Raw genomic sequence first — 15,993 nt, 5'->3', positions numbered from 1 at the left:
TTTCAATCAAGAATTTGCTGTGTATCTGGTGCTTTATCTAACCTCACTCTCTGAAAGATTTGATGTTATGCTTGGCAGAGCTCTCGGGCACAAGCTGCTTTATTATGCTGTGCTCTACAAGTTTTAACATTTTAGACTCAAGGTAGAGAGGAAATAAAAACATAGCCTGAAATCCTCACAGAATGGGTAAGGTGCATTTCATGTGGCCCAAATTGGTCTTGAATTTTTTAATCAGGTGTTTATACAAGCACTCGATGCCATTGAAAAAAATAAACCCCACCACTTTTCTTCTATAAGCAAAGTCTTACAAGAGAGCGCACCTGTGGCTATCAGGAGATCATTTCTGGCCACGACCAGCAACTACATCCCTTGCATGTCTGCAGGCGCAGAAACCCAACAAATCCTGTGTTAGCAGCCTCCAGCTGAGGAAATTTGCCATGGTGCTGTTAGTATAAAACATTTCCATATCCTCAGTGTTGGTTTAAACTCTGTCAGTTCAGTGCAGTTCTCCTGAAGTTTGAGCCATCCAGCTACCTCAGGTGAAACACAAGAGTGGACAATGTCAGGCAGAGCCATTTGCCTCACCCCCATTTTATGAAGCCCTGTCTCCCAGCCTCTGTTTTTAACTTTATACAGAGATGTCCTGTGGCAGAAGAATTTGATGGGGAATCTCAGCTCCTCAGTATCTGTTTAATGCCATCTACGTAGATCAGCATCTACAGTCTTGACCCCCTTTTCAGCCCACTGCAGTTGAGGAGGTCACTCCCAGGTGGGATGAGGTGGGTGTTGAAACATGTGCCCATGTTTCAGCCATTTCTTCATTTGTTTTTCACAAATATGAGGTGTTGAACTGCACCACTTGGGGCTACCCTTTGCCTCAGGTGGTGGCAGCTGCCAAGGAAGGTGCAACATCAGCTGGCTCTGGACAAAACCCCTGGCATTATCCCAGCTGGAGCTGCTCTTGCTGTGTCTGTCATAGCGCTGGGACTGCCCATACACAAAATAAATTAGAAGTCACTGGTCAGTGATGGGCATGGCCCAGTTAGAACCTCTGTGTCTTTACATCTTGAGCCCAAGGGGTAGGATTTTATTCTTATGGTGTTGATGTTTGGGCCTGACAACAGTCATCACCTGAGTGCATCAGCTAAGGCTAAAAATAGGAACGTTTTCTGCAGTGAAGACCATAATCTAATGCGATACAGCCCAGCTGTGATTTTTACTGAGAATATTTATAACACCTCCTTGCTTGCAGTCACTCTGTCTGGGTCTGGTGGGAGCTCAATACTTGCTGTGTCTTATTAAAAAAACATTTAACTTGTAGGAAGGTTTTAAATATCTTCCTGAAAGCTCCTAGACCTGGGCTCCCAGATCTCTCTCTGCAGAGCACCCTTTAGCTTTGGATGTACCTTTAAAGACTTTAAACAGCTTGAGACTTGTAGCTTGCCGCAGGAGCTTAGAGAAAATTCCTGTTTCTACGTTTTAAAACCTGAGCTGGAGTACAAGAGCCCTCCTCAGAAAGGTAAGGAAAGTTGTAACAAGGTCATTTTGAACCACATACACTCAGGTTGTACTTTCAAAGTCAATTCTAAATTTAATTGAAAGCTGAGGGTAAGGGAGGAAAGGTAGCACTGATGTGCTGGCTTATTTTGAGGCGTGTGAGGAGCTGTGCTGTTGAATGCTCAATGAGCTGCAGCCTTAATAAAATGGCACTGGGCAAGTTGGCAAGGAGAGGGGCTGGGTGAGCTGAAGGAGGAATTTTGGGGTGGTGCCTGGTGATGTCCATCTGTGCAGGCCTTCCCTGAGGTCTGGTGTTTTCTCAAGCTGATGGCAGCACTTGACCATGTGAATGATGTTGATGAAGTTTCTTGTTGACCAAAACCTCCGAAATAATTTTGTGGGGAATTTATTGTGCTGGAAAAGTGATGAATGAACAGAACCAACCAGATGTGGCTGTTTGAAAATGGAACTAGAAAAGGGAATAATTTCACTGAATTTTTGTGCAGCTTAATAAAACTTCTTCCGTCCATTTCTGAGATGCTCCAGAGGTACACTGGACACAAAGAAGGGACAAAGCTTTACCCTTGTTATGGTTGGAGATGCTGAGGAGTGTAGTGGTGTGCCTCACATCATCCACAGGCCAGAGGCAGCCTGGAAAAGTTCTCCTGCTCAGTCTTTTTTAGCAATAATAGCTGATACTGACCTGACAGAAGAGCATCTAATAAGGGAATTTTGGTTCTTGGTGGTATCAGCAAGTATTCCCTCTGCTGGCTGCTTTGTACCAGAATAATAATCTCTCTGCTAAGTTTATCTCCCTTTGCCAGAGGAACTGCTCAGGCAGGGCTTGTGTTTATTCCAGCTAGGTGTATCCGGACTGATGTCCCAGAACTCCTCTGCTCCAGTCCATGCTGTGCTTAAGGTGGAGGTGTAACCAATATGAGCTTTTTCCCTTTTCTGGAACTGTGTCTTTTACCCCTTAGTCTCACTCTTTGAAAGAGGGAAGTAATGTTACCCATGGTGGCTTTATTGGCTGACAAAAACTTGCATTGTGTTGCTGTAGAAAAAGATGAATATTGTGGTCTTTTGTGCATGGGTTTGTGGTTGCTTCAGCTGCCTCTCTAGGCTAATCCATGGCTGAGCAGTGGACCACAATATAAAGCCTTGCTCTACAGGAATGTGAAGCAGAAGTTGCTTAGAAGTCTGATGGATGAGAACTGAAACCCTGAAGATAAATAGATCTTATAGTACATGGCTGTCACTTTAAACTCTTCGTATTTACAGCTGTCAGATGTTACATTTTTTAAGTTGCTTAGGGTCTAGAAAATAATGTACTTAGGAGTGTGGTGATATAAATTTTTTTTACTGTGATTTTTACCAGCAAGTTTCCTGTTCTCTCTGTTATTTAAAAATGAGAAATAAATGGAATTCATAAAAGATGTTTTCTAAGTCATAAGGTAAATATTTTTAATCTGTGCACCACAGACATGCAGTTACTCTCCATTTGAGTGCAGTCTTTGCTTTTGTGTTTCAGAAATGCTCTGAACAGCCACCACCACCTATCCCAAAAGTAAAGTGCAGTTGCCTCCTCTAGTTTGAAGTTTCCCAAGCCAATCTCATTATTTATAGACGATAATTAGTCCTTTCACCTGCATTACATATTAATTCTTCAGTCTATTTAAGAGGAGATTTCACTGAGCTGTTAGTCATGTGTTGACCACTTGCACCATGTCTACACCCAAATCATGGGGAATTAGCTAAAATGCATCAGGCTTTTAAAACATAGGTCTTTACACCAGAAATGAAATTGCACTGAGCACAAGGATTTTGTGCTGGATTTTCCTAAACATTGATAAAAAGGAATAGGAGTATGATCTCTCCTGTTGTAATTCCTGCAATACTTGGCATCTTCTTGCAAAAGTTTTGCTTGTATATTTTTTTCTTTTGGAGTTTAACCCCAGTTCCTCCATTAACATTCTTAGTGCAGGATTTTTTTCTTACCTGTATTGCTTCCCCTTTATATATGCCTTACTATTCTAATTCAGCAATATAGAAAATTGCACTACATAGGTATTTAAGACTGAACTTGTTGGGCAGCTTTTGGTGTTATCTCTCCAAAATGGAAAGTGCAGTTGGAATAAGTATTCTGACTTGTCTGTTATTGATCCAGCTGCTCTAATAACTTTGCTCTGGGAAAGATCACAATATTTGTTTTTTTTATGGTTTTCTTCTATCAGCAATTTGACTTTATCTGTTTTCCACACCCTCCAAATTATTTACAGTTGTAATATCTCAGGATAATGTCATGGGACTTGTCCCTGTTGCACTACAGTCACTGGAAGCCAAAAGTGTGTCTGCAGAGTTGTCCCACAGCCAGAAAGGCACCCAAATGTGTAGACAACCAGGCTCATCTTTGTGAAATTCATCTTGCTGTTATCAGTCTTGAAAATCAAATTAGTCCCATTCTGCACTTTCTGAACATATTCCTGTGAGCTTCTGATTAATGAAGTATATTGTTATCCTGGAAACAGAGGGGAATGTTTCTGTTCTTCCTGGAGCATTTAAATGCAGGTATGAATGTTTTGGAAAAATTGAAGACGGCTTAGACTATGACTTTTTTCTTTCCATAAACCATAAATCATTATAACGAGATTAGCCTTTTACTACCTCTCTCCCAGTTTCTCCCTAAGGCAGGTTTTATTGTCACTTTTGGGCAGAGCTGTCATGTAAAATCCTCTGCTCTTCATCTTGCTAATGTATATGCTTAATCATCTGTATTTGAAGTTTGGAGAATGAATTAAGGGAATATTTAACTCTGAATAAGTTAAGTTACCCACTGGTGCCACTGATGTAACATTTCCTTTCTGTTGATCCTTTTTTCTTTTCTTATGATCCAATACTGCTTAAATCAGAATAAATTAATTTGTGTAATACCTTAATTAATATGTTTTTCACTGACTAAATATGCAATTCTTCAGGGTCTTGGTGATCTAACCAGGAAAAAGTGTTTTCTTTATTTTGAGAAAATGCCTATGAGGTTCTGTATTCTACCAATTAAATAAAATAATCTAGCATGTTTATTTGAAAAATATCTTTGGTAAATAAGTTTTGGCAGTGTTCTTGGCAATAGTTAAGTATATGCTTAAAGCTACATGAGCTAGAGCATAGCTGGACTGTGCAGAGGATCAAGGGAGCTGTGAACCAAGCTTTCCACTGGTATGGTTGCGTGGTTGGTTTTTTTGGAGGGGGGAGGCTAAAGGATGGTGGGAACCAGGTTTCCTTGTCTTCTAAAACACCTGAAACCCATAAATGAGTTAGCCCCAAATTCGTGTTCATTTCTAGGGTTCAGAGGAACTGATCCAGGTTGTATCGGGCTGATGATTTGGCCCTTGCCAGCTAGCATAGTTAAAAAATACTGTCTGAAGGAAAACTATTTTTGTCTGCTGTGGGTGTTACAGCCTGACAGAACGTGACACTTGTGCTCTGTGGTTGTGAGGAGCAGGGAAGGTGGCTCTGCCCACAGAGAGCTGAGCCAAACAAGGAACTTGCATCTGTGCTAGTGTCTTGATGCTTCACAATCACCTACAGGCAAATTTGAATGTTTTGAATTTTAGATTAATCAGGTTTTCAGGATTTCTTGCTTTTATGATGCACAGTGGGGGAAATCCTGAAGAGATTTCTTTCAATTCTTTTGATATGGTATTGATACCCACCACGTCACCTCAGTTTATTTTATGTGGTGAAATGGTCCAACAGGGAAGTAAAAACTTGAATCAAAGCTGTGATGCGAATCAATAGCTATTCCATGCACACTCCTCATCCAGCAAAGGATCAAGGATTGTTTCTCCATTTGAAAAATATCAGCCTAATTGCATTAATTCTACAAGTAAGAATTTTGGGTTTGCCAAATAATAAAGCACTACCAATTAAGGTAATACCATCTAGTGTTGCCTACCTATGGTTTGTAGGGCATCTGTATCCTTTCATTACTTGTGGAATTTTTTTTTTTTTTTGGTAATAAGTGCTGTGATCTTTTCTTTGGTTTTCTTGTCTCTGATGCTGCCAAGCTAATTAATATTTGTGGTGTTCTTTAACTATCAAATGGGGTTGCAATCATAAGCACATTCTTAAACCTCTTAGTGCTGAAAGGAAGACCTAAATAACTTTTAAATCTGTGAGACAATGTCAAGAAATGTACTTGCTTAAATTTAATCCATCACTTTGTGCCTGCAACACATATAGCTGAAAGGTCAGAGAATCATTGAGAGGAAGAAAAACAATTAATTTGGTATCAAAAAGGTAATAGGATAAGGCCTTGCCAACCCTCTGCTATTGTTCTGCTGCATTAACTTCGGCAGGTCAGATGCCACTGGTCGTTGACCTCGGGCTAAACAGGGTCAGCCCAGGCTGATTACAAAAGAGATGTGTTTGCACTTATCCAAGTGTCTCTTAAAAAACCTGAAGCCACATCTGTGTTGTTCCTGGGGAGGAACACACAGAGGGTAAACATTTTTCAATGCAAATATAATTTAGAGAATCTTCTGCATGAAGAATGGTGTCCCCAACATGGCATGGCTCCTGTGTATGAGTCCTTCCCACTGCTGGGACAGGTTGTGGCCCCAGACTTGGCAGTAGGTCTGTGCCAGAGAACTGGTGAGGCACTGGGGAAACCTGCCATGAAGGGAAGCAGTGGAAAACAGCTGTATTTTTTTCCTCAGCTCTGCTGCACATACTGTTTCAGTAGAAGGTCTGTTCCAAGAGGAGCTGCTGGTGTTAATAAAACAGAAGGTACCAATGAGTTTAGATAACTTTCCTGGAGAGGGGAGGAAGAGGTCCCAAAATCTTTTATTCCTAAAACAATGTGTTTTTGCATTTATGCAAGTTTCAGTAAACCTCATGAGTCTAGTGGGTGAGAACTAGCCCTCATCATGTCTTTTAAATTCACCTGTCTATGCCCGTGGCCTCTTGTGCTCCTCCTGGGGTTGGTGGTGCTCAAGTCATCCCACTTCTTTTAGATGCTTAAGGGGGAATGACTTCTTGTTGGTGCTGCATTGGCTTTGTCAGTGCTGTGTCGCTACAAATTGGCTTTTCAGTGCAGTTCTGTGCAGTTAAGGCCCAGGTCAGGATACTTCCAGTCTGTCTCTCAGCAGATTCTGATGCTTTTGGTTGACTTCAGCCAAAGCCAACCATCTGGTAAAGGGCTGCAAGTTTTTGCTTATGGGTGCAAACTATGAGTAGGGCAGAGAGACTCTGGAAGTTTCCTAATCAGTGTGGTAAAAAGCGGCCGTGTCACTTCTCTTTTATGGTGAAGTACTTTGGGGGGATAGTGCAGAGAGAAAGTGTGGCAATTAAATGCTAGTGCCTTGTTTCTGTACCTTATGGCAGGCTGCCCCATCCAGCTTGTAGCTCTGCAGTTCAGACAACTTTAATAATTATGAAGCTGCAAGTATTCCAGCTGACAGATATGAACTGGAGTATTGCTGTGTTGTAAAAACATTTGAGACTCTAGCTCTAGGCTAGAGACAGTTAATTTAAAAAACAACCCTCCCTCTTACATATGCTATCTACCTGCTAAAATTTTAATGGGGCTGCTCCCCTAAATACACTCATCTAATCTATGGATGAGACTTTTTGGAAACATTTGTATTACCTTTATTGCTGGGCCTGATTCTGTGAAGTGCTGGGCCTTCCCCACCTTTGCTGGGGAGGTTTGATTTTGAGCACCAATGTTTCTCATAGAGCTACTGAAGACTCCTAATTCTACAACTTTTTCTAGGAAAGTGATTACTGCTAGTAAATATATAATATTTAGTAAAGATTAGTGCAGTGAAAGGAGCAATCAAACTCATTTAAACAGGAACTATTTGCCTCTTTAAAAATATTTAACTGCAAGAATGCTCTTTTGCTTGGGATCATGCTGGCAAAAAGCATTAATTGTGCAGGTTTCTCATTAACTCTAGAGGGTTGCTGAGCTTTATTTTGTGTTGACCAAGAGCCCTCTGTGCTGCTCCCACATTTAAAGCCTTCCCTCACGCAGCGCTTCCACATTTGAATATTGACTGGTCAAGAAGATAACACTGTAATTGTCCCAGGGCTGTGCCAGTGGGGCTGTCCTATTGTGCTGGGGGCACCCAGGTATGGGCATTTCCTCATCAGAAAAGAGCAAAGCACATGTGTGTGCATAGGCTCTGCTCAGATGGCTCAGGAAAAAAAAAGAAAGGCAAAGGGTGGGAAATTAAAGTGCTGAATGAAAAATATGTTAGATAAGTGGAAAAGTAAAGGAGGATTTTGCCAAGCTGAGACTGTCCTGTGGTGTCTGTCACTTAGAAACCCAATTGCACGGTCAACTGCAATAGCATGAAAGCCCATCAGGCCAGTAATCTCCAGCTTGTAATTGATTCTGTTTCTACAAATGTTAGCTAAAGCAAAAATCTGCATTAAGGTAAGTGCTAAACATCCATCAGCCTGACTGATTAGCCAAAGAAGGAATTGCTGGAGAAATGCATGTTATTTGCCATCAGATTAAGGGAAGTTTTGCTTTCCACAGTTGGAGAGCTGATAATTTGCTTGTGATGGGATCAGTTCAGTTTTCAGCTCCACTTGCTGTACAAACCTCAGTATTTAAGGGCACATCTTCAGCCAGATAGTCAAAATAAAAAATATTTTCTGATTAAATAGACACAAAAAGTCTCCTTTTTTGAAGAAAAGCTTGAATTGTAAAGATTGAACAACTAAACTTGACAATGAACAGGCCAAACTCTTTGTATAAAAAGACTAAAATTGATATGTTCATGGATTGTCTAAATCTTTGATATAACTTCTTTTGTCCTATATCTGTTGTTCTCTGCTGTTTTCTTGAAGCTTGATCACCTGATGTTAGTTTCCATGAATTCATTATGGGTAGCCATGCTTTTGTAAACTGAGCAACTACGTTCCATAACTAAGAATGCATCCAGGGTCTATGTGCCTTTACAATCTAATAATTACATCGACTTAGCAGGGAGATAATACTGAGTTTGAGAAACTCTTATTTTTTTTTAAGCATTCTATAATGATTATGTGTGTCCATAGGAAAATTATTCCTGGTATGGGCAAAATCCGTCATTTGCTGATGCTGAGCAATTACATGGCAGATGGTATTAGTTTCCTTTCTAGCTTATGTAACTCCACCAGACATCATGAATTATGAGTTTTATAATATTCTGTTCATACTTTAATTGAACATTTTGATACTTAAACTCAAAATTCACTTATAAAAATGTTCTCTACTAATCACAGTACTCTAAAGCTTAGCAAAAATTAATGCAAAAGCGTTATAAAGAGATTAAAACTTGGTTTCCTTTGTATTCAAGCAAGTACTTGTGAATAATTTTTCCTCTATTTGCTTGTCTCCAAGGTAAGCATCTTGCAAGTACCTCACCCAGAAATCCCACACAGAGCAAGGTTTTAGTTCAGCAGAGATCCCTTTCTTTGGAAAAGTGCTTTGGGATTGCTAATGGCTGCTGGTGGCCAGACTCTGCTTTTGCCACCATCAGTGGCCATTGCTGGGTATGCCAGGCTGGCAGGTGGGATGGAAACAGAGCACGCTTCACAGTTACCTGTATCAGTGGTTTGAGGCTCCTTCCTCAAAATACCCAATGCTTAATCACCTTGGAAAGCCCTTTTGCTTTGAAGTTCTCAGAAAACATCCTCCCCCTACCTACTGATGGTTGGCCAGGTGATCCCTGAGAGCTGTGTTATTTATCAGCAGAATGGAGGAACTGGACTGGCTGTGATCACATGGGACCAAGTCATGGTGATGCTGAGAGCCTAATAAATGTCTGAAGATCTTTATTGATTTGCCAGATATTGCCCCAGATGCATTGTGACTTGGCAGGCTCAAGGTCCAGGGAAATCAGTGAAGCAAAAAGAGCATCCCCATAAGCAGAAGGAATCTTGAACAGATCTGCCTGTCTATGTGGGACTCCCATGGGAGCCTCAGCTCTGTCACAACCCTTCTTTCAGGCAGTTTCAGTTCTTTCCTGGGCAGGTGCTGTGGTTCATTTTCCTTTTGCATCCTTTCTATCTGCTGGGCCATTGCTTTTATTAGAAGTGTCTGTTCCCCAGAAGCTTGTAAGGCTGCTGTTTCCAAAGAACTTTCTCAAAATACTCAAAATGCTCCTCAGGCTTGTAAAGAGCAGATGACAACAGGTAGACCCTGAGTGGGTTCCTCCTTCTTGTTTGTAATCTCTTGCACAACTGGCAGTGCTGTTTCATCTCAGACTTGCAAACCAATTCTCTCCACCAGGGCTTTCCCTTCCCTTATGTGTAATTTGCATCTCGTGTGGCTGGGCAAGCCAAGTGGGAGCAGGGAAATGCAGTGGTAGGAATTGTGTTTGTGATGGTTCTGTCTGCCCCAGAAATGGAAAGAGCTGTATCTTCCATAGGGAAACTCTCTTTGGTGAGAATTACAGCTGATTTTTCTGGCCCAAAAAGGTTGATGAGACTTTGTATAAGTACCTAAACATTTGGATACATGTGAAGTAAGTAAAGCCACCAAACCACGTGCAGTTTATTTGAGGTTACAATAGCTTAATTTCTTAAGCATCCTTATTAAAAAAGGAGGAACAATTCAACCTTTAATACAACGTGGAGCTGTGATTCATAGTTAGTGGCAGGAGAAAGCAGTGAACTAATTGCTTGGGTCTGGTCAGCAGAGAGTGAAGCAGCTCCCTTGTCTGTGATACCATGCCCCTTCCCTTTCTGATTATTCTCCAGCAAACATCCTACAGTCCCATTCATAAAGTCCAGTAATGACACAAGAAATGTCAGGAGTATCTGCTGAAGGAGTGGGAGGCTGACAGAGCAGCACATTGTGAGCCTGCAGAGCAGCTCTGCGTTTCCTCTGGGGTTGTTTTCAGTTCTTTTGTCAGCTGATTACATGGTCTTTTATAATTTCTAATCTACAGAATAGAGCTATTTGCTTGTGGATTATTTGAAAGTCGCAGGCTTATGAAAAAGAAAAACAAAATAATCTGAAAGTGGATTCTCTTGGCAAAAGTTAAGCTTAATTTAGGTGTTTTTTTATCTAAAGGGGAGTTTAATCTAAGGGTATGCAGGAAAAACCTGGAACTTCTGTCAGTCTGAAATTTCAACTTTGTGATGTTAGTTCACCAATGACCTCATGGAGGAGACTTAAATTACTTGTCTCTATTTAGCAAAATGTATTTTGTACTTAAAGCTGTGCAAAATGTAAATGTATTTAAAGTTGTGTTGGTTTTTATCTGTTTTGATGAATCAGAATAATGTTAAATAGTGCTAAAGTGCTTGTAGAAGCACCAAATCATGGTGCAAGGTTGTTACATTTACAGTCTCCTTTATTTGTTAATAAGAATAGCACATACGTATCTGGATTTTTTTTTTTAAGTCATCCTGTGAAAGTGGGCACTGAGTCTGCAGAAAGAAGGAATTGTGAGGTTGGAATATAAACAATGTGAGCTGTGAGATGTCTTTATATTGGTCCCTAAAATTGTCCAGATTTGCATTTGCAGTCTCAAGAGGGAAGTCTTGGTAGAATGTGTCTGTGTATAAATACAGATGAGGATGTGGTGAAATATGATGAAAATGATGAGATTCTTGTGGGTCTCAAGGTTAAAAGAAGGGCCTTGAGATGGGACCTGGTGGAGACAAATGAGGTTCTTGGCAAGGGTAAGAGCTGAATTAGCATGAGGGATCTGAAATTCCAGCATGGATGGAGGAGGCCAGGGTTTGCTCAGCTGTATGTAAAACCTCCCTGAGCTGCCTGCAGATGTGACGAGGTGTGTGCAGATGGCTGTTGGTGATACACTCACAATTTATCAATATGAACTTTGGAAGCTGGCTTAAATCCCTCTCCTTAGCACCTGCAGCAGGCCCCCTGCTATCTGCTGTGCAAAGTGGGCAGATGTATATCCAAGAGGCACACTTTATTTTTCTTAGGTCAACATTCACGTGGAGTTGTGGCAGGGTAGTTTTGTTTGGTTTTCATTGAGCCCCTTATTATTAGCACACTTCTGTTGGGGGGTGAATAGTAATGCCAGAATAATGGGATCTGCAGTGGAGGGCTGGGACCACAGAGTTTGGCCTCCCAATAAACCATTCTTGTGCTCCTGCAAGGGCAATGTTAGAACAGAATAAACCTAACCAGAAAAAAGCAAGTGAGTGCATGATGCTAGTGTAAAAGCAAGTGGTCTTAGGGATAGAATATAGAGCTGTAACTAGAGTGAATGGACCCAACTCCAAATATTCTGATTGCTTGTTTTTCTATAAAAGCTTTAAAAGTTAGAGAGGAAGTCTTGTTGGCTTTGGTAACTCTAAATGAGGTGTCTCAAAAGACATCTCTACTTGTTGGATTGATGTATTCGGACACATTAAAGAAATATCTGTATGGCAAAACTTAATTTGAGCAAAAGATTCTTAATTCTGGTTTAAGATTTTATGATTGGGATAGGAGTCAAGTTTGTGCATGTTACAAAAGAAGTACTGTCTACTTAATATTAATTTTGTCTGTAGATTATCCAGAATAAACTCTCTCATGTCACTAAAATATGAATTTGATAGTTCTCTGAATACCTCTGTTACTGTGGAAATAGGGGAGCTGCCCAAGCCATCCAGATGCCTGTCCTATTTGTGCATTAATCCAGCATTCCAACAAGAACGTTATTCAACATAAAGAAATACTCACCTTGTACAAACATTGTACAAAATATCTTCCATGAATGCACTTGGGGAAAAAAAAGGATCTGCTAGCTTGGGGATGCACATAACTTATTTCACCCAGTTAGAATTCCTTGTTTGACTTCTAAAGGCACCAAAAGAAAAAAAAAATCTGTCATGTATGTTCTGCTTGCACTTCATTTTAAATGCTTCTCTGAGTTTACCACTTATGTTTAATAGCAGGTTCTTGTCTCCAAGATTACTAAGTGGTTTACAGACTGTTTATGTAGGGATTACTGTATTTATTTCTGAGTTGATTCTCAGAATTTGACAACTGTGTTCCACACTAATGCATAACTGTTTTTCCTAAAAAATTAAGCTGCATTATGAGGATCTAGTTCATAAATCCAGACTTGCTCACGTTGTTTGCATGAAGTCACGTATAGGTAGGAGCTTAGACTTGAGCCTGGAGCAGAGAAGTCTATGCATGTTTTGTCCCAAGAAGTAGATTATTAAACTGTGGGTCATTGGGGTTTGTTTTGTTTTTGTTTTGGGGTTGGTTTTTTGTTTTGTTTTTTTTTTTAATTTCCCCCTGCTCTTCATTCTTTCCCCTCTCCCCCTCAACAGTGGGTCTGGACAAGGTGTACCTGTGTATGACCAGAAGCACCCTGCTCTCTGACAGACACTTTGGACCTGATTGCTCCCTTAGTGCTCTGTGGATCCTGAGTCTGACTGGCAGCCAGACACCTGGTTGGGAAATGCACTGTCCAGGAGAGTCAACAGTTTTTGTCACTGTTGAGTGTAGGCAGTTCTTGTAATTGTCTATCTGCAAGATAAGAAATTCACTTCATTCTTAGCTTAAAGATGACCATAAGGAACAATGCACCATTGCAACCGACCCTGGAAATTTGGAAGCAAGTTGAAAAGTAGGAGAGACTTTTTGTGCCTGTGACCTTACTGGATTTGCTTCTGGCTGCTGTCTCATATGGTGTGACTTGCATCTTAATTTTATGCAGAGCTAAACTAAAACCAGAACAAGCAAGTTAAGGATTCACCTTATTGGTCCTCAAGATGCTCATATTGCCATGCCTTGTCACATTATACTGAGTTATTGTGGTGAAGAAGATCACCAGTCAGACCTTTAATGGCAAGTTAATTTGATATAAAATATTTTGGAGCTTAAAAATATCACCATATTTATATACATATACTTAAATATACCCTTAGTGTTCTTTCTCTTCCCCTTAGCCACCACACCAGGTTGTTTTTTCTGCTCAGGGCTGGTTCCTTTGCCAGGCTGTCCCTGTACAGCCTTTGTTTTCTGTCCTGCCAGTCAGCTCTGTCTCCTCACTGGTCACATCTGTGGGAGCCTGTTTTGTTCCTACAAAAAACCTCCCCTCATCTGAGAGAGGAAAAGTTTGCCCTGCTTAGCAGAAGCTGCTCTGCCCCTGTTTTCGTTTAGACTTGTCTTCTAAATCCAAGAGACATCAAAGGTTTCCCCCATGTGATGGAGGCTCCCTGGCCTGCTCTGAAATGAAACAATGGCTCCCCTATATTCTGGGATCTGTGCTCCAAAAGCATCTGTCTGCCTGGCTAATGGGGCTCGGCAGTTTCTGCCATAAAGGATCGGTTGTCTTTTGCATAACGGGCTGGGATGGGTATTCTGGGAGGGCACACCCTGACAGACAGGGTAAAGCAAGAGAGTGCTCATTGCAGCTGTGAATGTTTTGTTTATGAGATTAAAACCACACACAGTATTTGAAGAAAAAAAAAGAGAAGAAACAGGAATGGGCTGTATGGTGAGAGTATTGATTACAGACAGTGTTTCTCTAGCACCCAAGGGTGATGCACAAGTGGGAGTGTACAGTATTTGATGAGCCAATTTTAGCTAGAACAGGTAGCAAAAGCTTGGAGAACAGATTTCTTTCAAAAGTGTGTTGGCCACCTGAATCAAATCAGTGGTTCCAGGTGATGTTGAAATTCATAGTTTTAAAAACAGAATAAGCAGGAATGCTGCAGCTTCACTGCTCTCTGAACTTGGAATATATAGAGGGAGCTTGTTTGCAGACATTCTGCTGGCACTGTTCTCTGCTCCATTTTTAGAAATCATGCAAGTCCTATTTTTAAAAAGGAAACCTACTTTTGAAAGCCTAATTTTGTATCTCTGGAGCCTGATAGATTGTGCTGATGGAAAGTTCTGTTGTATGCATACCCATCTACCCATCTCAGTATCATATATTGCTGTTGTCTGACTTCCACCACTTGAGCACAAGCATGATCTTCAGAAATGTGGGAATCACTCGAATGGGAAATGCAAAGCTGATCTGATGACAGATGTCTTTTTTTTTTAATTACTTTTGGAAGTTTTGTAAGGACACCTGGAATTTTGCAGATAAGGGGCTTGTGGGGTACTTTGTGTACAAAGATCAATTTTACAGAGCAAATTAATATTATTTTGCATGTTTTCCAGCTTAAAATTAAAATAATTTGTCTGAAACGGAATAAAGTTAAATCTGAGGTGAGAAAGTAAGAGAATAAAATTGGAAAGGCTAATGTATCTTTTTTTGTTTGAGAAAGGACTTCAATAATGTGTGCGTCTCATGCATATTCCATCAAAAAGGGATGTTTACAGCTGACACTCATGCCTACATACAGGCACATTTGCATCGAGGTCTGGTGTTACATCACTAAATATCCTCCTTTGTGCTAAGCTTTTGTTGCCTTTTTTGTTGCATCTGTACCTGAGGATTTCTATTAAACTGCAAAGTCATTTTTTCCTCTGTAGTCTGGATTCCTTCCCACAAGCAGAGATGCGCTGACTGTGAGTGCTCATGGAGCCATGGCCGTGTCAGCTGGGGCACAATAGCTCACATCATCACGTACATTCAGAGCCAGAACATTCCTGCTTGGCCGACTCTGCCTTTGACAACCTTTGTTCTTTTTGTGTGTGCAGGGTAGTGTCACAGGTAAATAAGGAAAAATAGCTTTTTAATAATAACTGTATGAATTGGAATGAAATATTGTCCTAATTCTGTTTCAGTCACCCTGAAAAAACAATCCCTTCTGTCAGGATAGTGACAACACACTCAGCTAATGAAATACAAGATGCGAGGGTTGCATCATGAAAATGTTCCTCAACACCTAAATAACCCCAGGGCAAACCAGAGATACATAGTTGCTTTTAGGAGCTCCTCAACTTTCTACTGGTGTCCTTTAGGCTGTTATATCCTGGAAAAATATTTGTTTCCTATCATTCAATGTCTTTTTTTTCAGATCACTTTCTGATGACTACTTGTTTGCTGAATCCAGGTCCTACTATGAAGGTTCATATTGCTTCCACAGGATGGAGATAAATTTTCTCTCACCTCTTTTCATGGGGGCACTATCTGAAGTTATTCTGAGTTGTCATAATTCATATGAGAAATGTGTGTTCGCTTTGGGGTGTTCTGCCTGAGCACGTGAGGGAATGTAAATGGTCTGGCTGAAAATGTTTTCTGCAGCAGAGCAATTCTATAATGCCTTTAACTGCTTTGATTGCTGCTTCTTGGATCCAGTGATGGCAGCTATTCTGGAAAATTAAGTTGGAAAGGCAAAAATCAATGAAGGCCCTTCCCATGTTAAAAACAGTTTCTTAAATATTTCTGAGGCATTTGGTAATGCTTCCTTGTTTCTTGTGTAGGCTTTAAATCAAATATGTGTTAGATGCCACAGCCTTGCTGCAGAGCAGCTCTGGCTTTTTGTTTGCTTGTCACTGCTAGTCAGAGGAGAAGAATAATTTATTGATGTGGTACAGAAGTGGTTGGTTGTTGCTGTGGGCAACTGGTC

Source organism: Fringilla coelebs, assembly GCF_963513975.1.
Source record: "Fringilla coelebs genome assembly, chromosome: 10".
Taxonomy (NCBI): domain Eukaryota; kingdom Metazoa; phylum Chordata; class Aves; order Passeriformes; family Fringillidae; genus Fringilla; species Fringilla coelebs.
Note: the sequence above shows the minus strand (reverse complement) of the source record.